Raw genomic sequence first — 9,445 nt, forward strand, 5'->3', positions numbered from 1 at the left:
GGAGTGCTGATGGTCAGCTGGAGAAATGTTGTTCCTGACAGAAACATAACTTGGACTGTCATAAAGGGTTAGTGGACATATTTACATCTTTCTCATAAACCTAAGCCATTAATATTGCAGGCACACAAGAGCTGATTATGGGAACTCAGAAATCAAAAGACAGCTCCAAAAACATGAAGTTGGCTTCTAGAACATGACAGGAGCTCAGAAACTGTCTTTGAATTTTTTTGTATTTTATGATTATTCGGTCTATCAGTTCTCTGAAACTAAAGGCACTACTGAAAAATATGCAAAAACCTGGGCAAGATGGGTGCCTTATTTTCTTCAGGTCTGGTACACGGATTCAAACTCTAACCAGTCTGAACTGTTATTAATCACTTCCACTCTTGTGAAGACATGCTGACATGGTGCAGGTATGAGAGTTTATACTCACAACAAAATTGTCACGTGTACTGTTGGGCATTGTCTGTTCCAGGCCTCAAAAACCCTGCTGCTTTACTGCATTAGATTTCTCATCCATTTGCTGTAGCAACTTCAAGTCATTTACCATAAAGTCAGAATAAGAACACTTAGACAAAGCAACTTTGGAGAGAACTCACAAACATGCAAATATACTGTAGGCCAGGGTTCATTAACACAATGAATGCTAAATTCACACTCGTGCTCCATTTGAGGGGATGGCTACAGCGCTCGCTTCTTAGAACCTGGCTCCATACAAATGTACTGGTGTGTCCCTCTGCAGTAAGTGACAAAACGACAGCCTGTTTAATTTCCTATTACGTCCTGGATTAACGCAATACCCTCTTTAATTGCCAGTGGTTCTGCACCTGTAGGAGGACGCTTGTCTAATCAGATGTTGTTTGCCATGTCCTAGTTTTATGAAGTTAGCTTTGTTCTGTTTTGCAGTAATTATATTTAAGGTGCACTGGGCTGCACAATTTAAATGAATAAATGACACTTTAGCATATATTGGTTGTAAAAGGTCTTGGAGTGAGTTTGTTCAGAATCAAAAAAGAGGAGAAGGAAATGAAGTCTCCAGTCTCCTATTACAGTGTGTGGACAGGCTGGTGCATCTGTGCTGAGTGACAGAGCAAGCCAAGGAATAATTTACCAGGCTACTAAAGAGGGAAAAATAATAATGCTACCAGACATTCAGTGTTACTGAAACATTTATAGTCCCATCATACAAGCTATTCTGTACGTGAACGGCTTAAAACTCACACGTGTATGTGTTTACACAAACAGGTTCTTTCTGTGTTACAAATAATTCAGACTCAATAATCACATTTTTCAAAAGAGTCTTTTTGTCAAGGAAAAAAAAAAGGCCAAACTTCTTTTCTCATATTTACTCCTATATATGCCAGAAGAAATTAGTCTGCCGGGCATAAAGACACACTTTATGCGTCAGACTTGTTGATAATTCTATGGAGAATAAGTATGAATCTGTATTTTGTGATTCCTTAGCTCTGGCTGAGTTGAAAGACTTGATTCTTAATTTAAAATATTTATGTATTTTTAGAATAATTTTGGTTACTCTAAAAGAAGAATTTAATCCGGGAAGCACTATCAGTCTTTTTATTGGAGTGGCACAAATAGTATCTTTATAATGTGGAGCCTATTGTACTTAAGGCTTGAGCTACAGTAAGCACAATGCTCCTTCAAATTCCCCCATCTGAAAGAAAGGTGATTTTCTTTATTCAAGCCTCTCGAACTAAGAAAGAGAGAGGAGACAGATACAGCTCTTTGTAGTACTGCTTAGATGTGAAGGTTAATCATAAAGTGTAGCACTGTTTTTAAATGTTTCAAAATGCAAAATAGAGATGCATTCAGACCTGCCTCGTAAATGGACCATTCTAGTTGAAACTTTTGAGAAATGAATTCCTGGCTCTGCTTCTTTTTACTGAGAAAGAAAACATAGTGGCCTTCTGGGGCAAGATCTTTAAAGATTTTCGATGAGATTTATGTGGCAGAAAGAGCTCTCAGAGACAAATCGATATAACTAAGTACAGTGCTCTCATACAATCACGCTGATCGGGAAAACTGGCTGCATCATCAGAGGGCTGTCATTTTCTCACTCGCCTTGTGTGAGATTGCCTAAGGTTCCTCACAACACTGAAACCAAACCCTCTGGTTGACAGCAGCCAGTGACAACAGGGGGTTCAGGGCGAAGGAGCTGTATCTTCTCGAGCTCGTGGGTTGCTATACACATTTCTTTTTCTGACAGACTCCAGATTCCCATTCCCTGGCATTCTCAGATTGCAGCTGCCCTTCTGTTAGATAATCTTTATAAAGAAATATGAGGCCAGATATTGCAAGGAAAAATACATTCTTGCTTTTTTATGCATCCAGCCTATTTCTTTATTTGGGAATATTTTCAATCAGTCTATTTGCAAAGAACAGAAAGACAATGCTTCATCTTGAATAGCTAAGCAAGATGTTTCTGCTCATCAGTTCTTCACTGTCTTGTCATCAGATGAACTGATTGTTTGATGTCTTTTTGCTTGGCTCCTTCTACTTCATACTAATTCCCACTGCATGGCCCCTTGGCATCGTTCTGGTTTTGCTTTGCGGCTGTTAGGCATTTTTGGGTCGGTACTGTTGAGGAACTGGTAAGAGCAGGACTCTGCTACTCTCAGCACTGCGTGGAGAAAATGGCAGTTCCCACTTTAGCTAATTTACCAAGAACAGGTAACAGGTATCTGAAGGGATCCAGGCAGAAACCACTAAAATCAGGAAATTAAGAAATCTGCATGCAGGTCAATGTGCTTAAATATAGTAGTAAACGTGGCATGGCCTTTCTTAAATGGAAAAGCAGGACACGCACACTGAATGCCATTCTTGTGCTTTAATTGTGGAACACAGACTCTGCCCGCTTGTTCAAATGCATGCACCAGCCTCACATAGGTACCACGAGTTATGCAGAACCTATGCAAGTCTGGGCAGCTTGCAAATAAGATACACATCAGTGAGAAATTAAGGAAATGGGAATATAAAGTCCTACTTGAAAAAAATTAAGACCATAGATTTGTTTTTTGGTTTTTTTGTTTGGTTTTTTTTTGCATAACTGCGGCAGCTGGCTTAGCAATACGAGAAGTTGGCTGCTGATGGACATTAAAAGCACAAAACAGTGTGATAAAAGACAGAATATTATGCAGTATTTTTGTGGAAATGTCTCTCACAGCATTTTAAGATCAGTTCTGCTACTTAATTATTAGTCTGATACACATGAGAAAAAGAGCACATGTAAAATTATTCAAAATGCTTAGCTGTACTGGTGATAAAAAGAGATGGGGAGCATACAAATTAGGGAAGGAAGAAAAAAGAAAGGAACTGAAAAGATCAACACAGGGGAAAAGAGAAACCTCAGGAGGAAAATGAACATAGCCTGTAAATACCTTCAAGGTAACAATGTAAATGAAGGAAGGAAATTACGCCAAGTCTCGGAAGAAAACAGAAAATAAGTAATGTCCATAAGCAAAGGGAGGAAAAGTTTAGGCTAAACAGGAGCAAAAATCTAAGAGGAATTAGGCTAGTGAAAAATTCAAAGGTAGCTGAGGCACAGTTAAGGCACATATTTAAGAACACTGGACCAAGAATAAAATTATGAGGAAAGTAGATCTGTAAAGTTTAAGTCTTGAGAGGAAACAAAGAAGAAAGTCTTCCCTGGCACCCCGTCTATGATTTTTCTCCACAATGGTCTGATCAGCTTCAGACTGACACAGTGTTCAAATTCTGATACTTGCAATATACCTGTTTTCTCATTATACCTGCTTGTTCACGTTTTTTTTCTTTTGTGACAGCTAACATCAGTGCTATTCTTTTCTTCTTTTTTTTTTATCTTATTTGACTTCCCATCAGTTACTTCAGTCACTGCATCTCCTCAGCTCATAATTTTGTTCCCTTTCCATCCAGCTCTTTCAATCAGCATATAGACACGGATGCTTCTTTTGCAGTGAGTACTGATTTGACTGTATGTTCCTTCAGTTGCATTTGTCTCAAGCATTTTGAATTCAGTCATGTTCCAAGAGAGCCTGTAGCTGTTCAGGTGCAAGCGGTGACCGTTAAAAGCTGTACAAATGGATGACCCTTGTTCAACATGGGACTGGTTTTCAATAGGTCTTTTCTTCCAAAAGACATTTATGTTTCACTAAGTACATTATGATTTAGTACACAGCACAGATGTTGTTTCATCAGCAGTATCTCCTTGATATTTTGACAAACTGTAAATTCATGCTTTTAAAGTCTCGGTTAATCGCATGCCAAGGTTTCATTTCAAGGTTCAACTTTCAGCTCAATATAGACTCTTATTAAAGTCAAGAGAAGGACCCTATCAACTCAAATGAGTTTAGAATGAGACTTTATACTTCTATTCAAGCTTAAGTAACCCAGGACATAAATTTGCCGTTTGGATCCTTTACCGTGCAGTCAGTACAATAGCTTCTACTTCTGCTATCGCAGATGGTGTTCTAATTCAACAACCTGTTTTAAGTCCTCACACAACTCTATACCTTTGCACGCAAGTGCTTAAAAACCCATAACAGGCTTTTACTCCCAATGCTATAAGGTCAAGAAGTGCTATTTTCTGCTTTTGCAGATGGGCAATTGACTCTCAGTTAAAAAGGAGTTGGGCACCTGCATAATCTTGATGACCTACGCCAAAAGGACTTCTGTAGTGTTCCAATAGCTCTTCAGGTTTTTCTAGAAAATGCACTTGAACCCAAGTTTCCCAGTGTGTGGCTGTAATGCAGAGAAAGCTGGATGGAGCCACAGCACTGCTCTGGATGCCAGAGCAGGTTGGTGCAGCAGTAAGGAGCTCATGCCAGCCCAGGAACATGGATGGGAGGCAAAGGGGTGAGAAAGGAAAGACCAAGTTCATAGTCCCTTAACATTTTTCTCCTTGTGTTGCCATTCTAAAGTCGCCCTTGCTGGGCTTAATTAACAACTATGCATGCCAGGGCTAAAGGAACAACACAGACTGCAGTCTTTACCCCTCTCCCACATTTTCCATAGCACTGACTAGACCTTGGTATGTAACCTCTGTAAATGTTCTCTCATTACCTTCCTACTAATTAGTCTCATTTCATTTGAGGTATATTATCTGGGGATTTTATTTGGTTTAACACATTAAAATATAAAGCTTCTTGACATTTGAAAATACTCTCACTTTGGAGAAACTGTCAGTCCTGCTCACATCTGCACATAAGGGGATGGCTGAAGGAGTCATCTGGGGATAAAGAAGATTCCTCTTCACAGCAATGGCCATGTAAAGTGTTCAGGAGGCTACACCATGCTGGCTCAATTTGAGCACTTGTGTCTTATTACAGCTACCTGCCACAAATGTTTAAAGCCTGGATTCAACTCATCTAACTATGGGCAGTGGACTAATCAGATAGATAAAAGAGCTGTCACCCTTTGGTTCTCAGACCAGAGTGGGTGATTCATCCTGCCTAAGCCACAAACTAGTCTCTGGAGGTGTTGCTTTTTCTCTCCGCTTACCACAGCAGGGGCCTAGGGGCCATAGCCTTGACTTCAATATTTACTATTTCAGAGGATCCATTTCAGCCTTAGAGTTCAGTATGGTAGATGAACTTCCTAGGGGCTCTTGAGTTTGGGGCATTTTCTTTTTCTATAAACCCAACTTGCTGTGAGGTCTAACTTCAGATCTGGTCCTTCAAAGCCTGTTGTGCCAGCCTATGCCCCATGTGCTTATGTGCATGCAAGCTGAAGACAAACATTACTGAAAATTCATCCTAGAGTAGCAGAAGCCAAATCAGCACACTTCCTCCACTCTGTTGGCCAAGGTATTTAATAAAACAGAGGCTATCCTGTACAGCCAGGTACATTCACAGGTCGCTGGTATTTACCTTCAGCAAAATAACAGCCCCCAGTGTTTTCTCCACTATCCACTCATTGGAAATGTGAGAAGGATCAATGAGGATTAAAATTCTGGAAGTACCATGCCAGAAGTCAAAAGGGAGCTTTATATCTGTGTTCACTGGAACCTCTTCTGATGGGATGTCTCCTCCAGACTTGCCTTCTCTGCATATGCCTCCTTGTATGGAAAAATTGCTGAACAAAATAAATTGAGTTAAGCTGAACATCTTGAGTTGTATTACAAGTTTTAAGACAGAAGGACGTGAGCTATTCTGAATGTCTCTGATGATTTATTTAGTGGGCATATTTTTACATTGTTTCCTTTAACATCAGAGAAAAGGTGCCTTTGGAGAGGCACAGCTTTTATCTCATCTCCTTTAAAATCACACCCCAGTTCTCAAAAGAAAGGCTATGCCATGTCAGAATTTAAAACATTCCCCTTGTGGCTGTCACCCAAAGTAGATGAAATATGTGCCACCGAGTTTTAAATGATTGCTTATGCTGCCAATCATAGTCAGATTCTCAACCGGAAGATGTAAGTTCCAGCTGTTTCCCTGAAAGTGATGAAACTGAATCTTTTTATACCAGAAAAGGATCTGGCCCTTAAGTTTCAGTGTCTTCTGAATCCAAAGTAATTTTATCCACTAGAATAACTTATAATCATAACCTATTTTTCATTAATTTGACTATGCTATCATTCCTCTCAGGCTTGGTACTTACAGCATAGCTCTACTGCAAAAAAACCCACGATGTGAAATTAGCACTTTCTTACTCAGCAGATCCCTTTCCTGGGTACAGTCAGAAAGAGTGCTGCTTAACTTACCATAAAAAGTACTAAAAGCTTTCTATCCCCCCTTCCCTGCTTTCCACTCATCAGAACCAATACCACTGAGGGGGAAGCAGACAGGGCAGGATTTTTGGCTCGTGTGTTTACAGGACTATTAACCGATCTGCAGGGCCACTCAGGCAACCTCTGGGTCTCTGAACTGTCACCACCATCACCCTCCTGCTGCACACAGCGGAGGGCTGGAGGTACAAGCAAAGCTTGCAAAGATGCTGCCACTGATGACGTGCAAGTCAAAACAACCTGAGTTCCCAGTCACAGCTGATGTGCTTAACTCAACAGAGACAGACAGTCACCTGCTTAAAATTAACCTCAGCCACAAGCGTTGCAGGATCAGGGCCACTACAACCCTAGGGACTAAAAACCACATGAGGCTATTTGTCGAAGTGCTGCAAAATATCTCAGCTCTGAGCTTTCCTGTGCCTATCCTGAGGCATTTGCTTAGTTAAAATAGATCATAGAATCAGATTGGGGGACTCAAAAATCAAGTAAGATTTGGGGACCGTTTCTTACATTGTAAGAGAGAAACTGATTGCTCTTTCAGAGGCAGAAAAAGCAACATTGGTGTAAGATCTTCTGTAGAAGACAATATAGTTTGAGGTAATACACCCTTCAATGTATCCAAATTATTAATTTTTTCTACTTCTCAAGGTATGTCCTTTCTAAAACTCACAGTACAATTTCAGGATTAGTTTCCTCCAAGAAAGTATATGTAATACATAACAAAAATAGGAATTTTCAAAAACACTTTCAATTTCCCTTTGCCACAAGACATCATTTATCACCAGAAGGTTTTTCAAGTTTAAACAGTCTCTAACATATGACTAAATCTGAAGTCACTTTGTCTGTCAAAAGGTAAAGGGCAAATGAGTTATAAGGGCAGCTAGGTCATCAGAAGTTGTTCTCTTTGGACCCAATGTAGTAAAAAATATCCTCCGTCTTCCAAACAACTAAAGTCCCAAAAGACCACAAATCCGAGCTTTGCAACAGGCCAACTTATTCAGCACAAAGGTCAGGATCATTAAACAGAATAAACAAACCACTCCTATAGCCAGAAATGACAGATCTGCCTAGGAGGTGAAGGAGCCACCTGCTGTCCCTCTGGGCCTCTTTCACTCCCACACGAGCACAGTCCCAAACTTCTTCATACACACACTCCTCTGTTTAACTCCGTGCACATGTATGCACATATATGTCTGTACAATGTGTGTGGGACCAGGCAAAAATCCCTCAAAAACATGGGAAGCCACAAGATGAGCCATTACCAAGCAGTATGGAAGTAACAGCTGATGGAACTGAGCTCTGCATGTGTACTGTCCTCTGGAGCCCTAGGCTTCCTCCTTACCTCTCTCAGGAAATACTATTTCGGTTAGAGAACAACCACAGCTTGTAAAGACAAAGGTTCTGCTTCTACCTTCAGCTCTCACTCTCATCTCACCCATTTCTGCCAGTCAAGGCCAGGCTAAAACCCACGCTTATTCCTCCACCTGCCATCTAACTGGCTGACATTGCTCTGGAAGTTCCCACCAGCCCTCCTCGGCACCGGTGCCTGATGCTCCCAGCCCGGGGAGTGTGCTCAAGCATACGGGGAGTGCTCTTCCCCCACACCCACCTCCACCTCCCATTACAGCCACGGGGGTTGGTGACCACTAACCCTCCTGCCGGAACGAGTACACGTGGCAGCACAGGACTAAGAAGCCAGCACACTCTTCTCTTTAAGTGACATTAACCCATGGCCCTGTTTACCTATCTGTGGCCATTACTGGAAGGCAAACAGTTCTCAAACAATTTCTTTTCAAGGAAACAAGGAAATTGCTTAGGCACTTCAAAATCAAGTACTTTGCATAAATGAGAGAGCAGCTGTTTGCATGCTTATTTTCATTTGTAACCATGCTGGAAGTATAGTACATGTGCTTAGAGCCACGCTAACCTCTAATGGGTTTGGTGGGGATATGATTTGACTTAAAAACCAACAGCCATAGCGCCCGGCTGTGAATTCAGAACAGAGACCTGCCTTGTCCTGCATGTGCACAGCGGAGGCAATGCCAGCTCTGCCGCAGCACAACGACACTGCTTGATACCACCCAAGTGACGCCTGTCACACGCCCCATCACAACGTGGACCTTGGAGCTATGAGCCCGAGCTGTCGCAGCAGGAGCTCAGCAGCAAAGGCAGACAAATGCCAAGGTGCTGGCTGCGGAGAGAGACTCCTACCATGCAGCACCAGCTACTTGAAATTTCTTTCACTTTTTAAAATTACTTTTATAAACTTTCAGTATGAAAGACCACATTCTGGTCTGCTGTGCACAAAATTTTAAATGCCCACATTAATGCAGAAATAAAACAAGTACTATTTCTCAAGCTAAATACTGTAAATAAGTAGCTATGTGGTGTGAAGAGAGGATGAATCTCAGCTGGGACTTGACAGAATCAGGTTTTGTTCTCGTTTTTACCCTTGACCTGTTTGGTGACTTTGTAAGTCGTTGCTTTCTTTCTGGGTCAGGGACTGCCTGTCATTTTATGTACATATAGTGGCTGGCTTGAAAAGCTCCAGTGCCAGTGAACATCTCTGGATATGACTACAATACAAACAATATTTAAATGCCTGTTAAACAAGCAATGAACACAGAGGAGATTTTTTTTCTTGGTAAAATGTATCATGTTGCAATGAGTGAAAACTTCAGATATTTCATAAATAAATATATTTATATATATATATATATATCT

Source organism: Antrostomus carolinensis, unplaced genomic scaffold, assembly GCF_000700745.2.
Source record: "Antrostomus carolinensis isolate BGI_N321 unplaced genomic scaffold, ASM70074v2 scaffold30630, whole genome shotgun sequence".
NCBI classification, from domain to species: domain Eukaryota; kingdom Metazoa; phylum Chordata; class Aves; order Caprimulgiformes; family Caprimulgidae; genus Antrostomus; species Antrostomus carolinensis.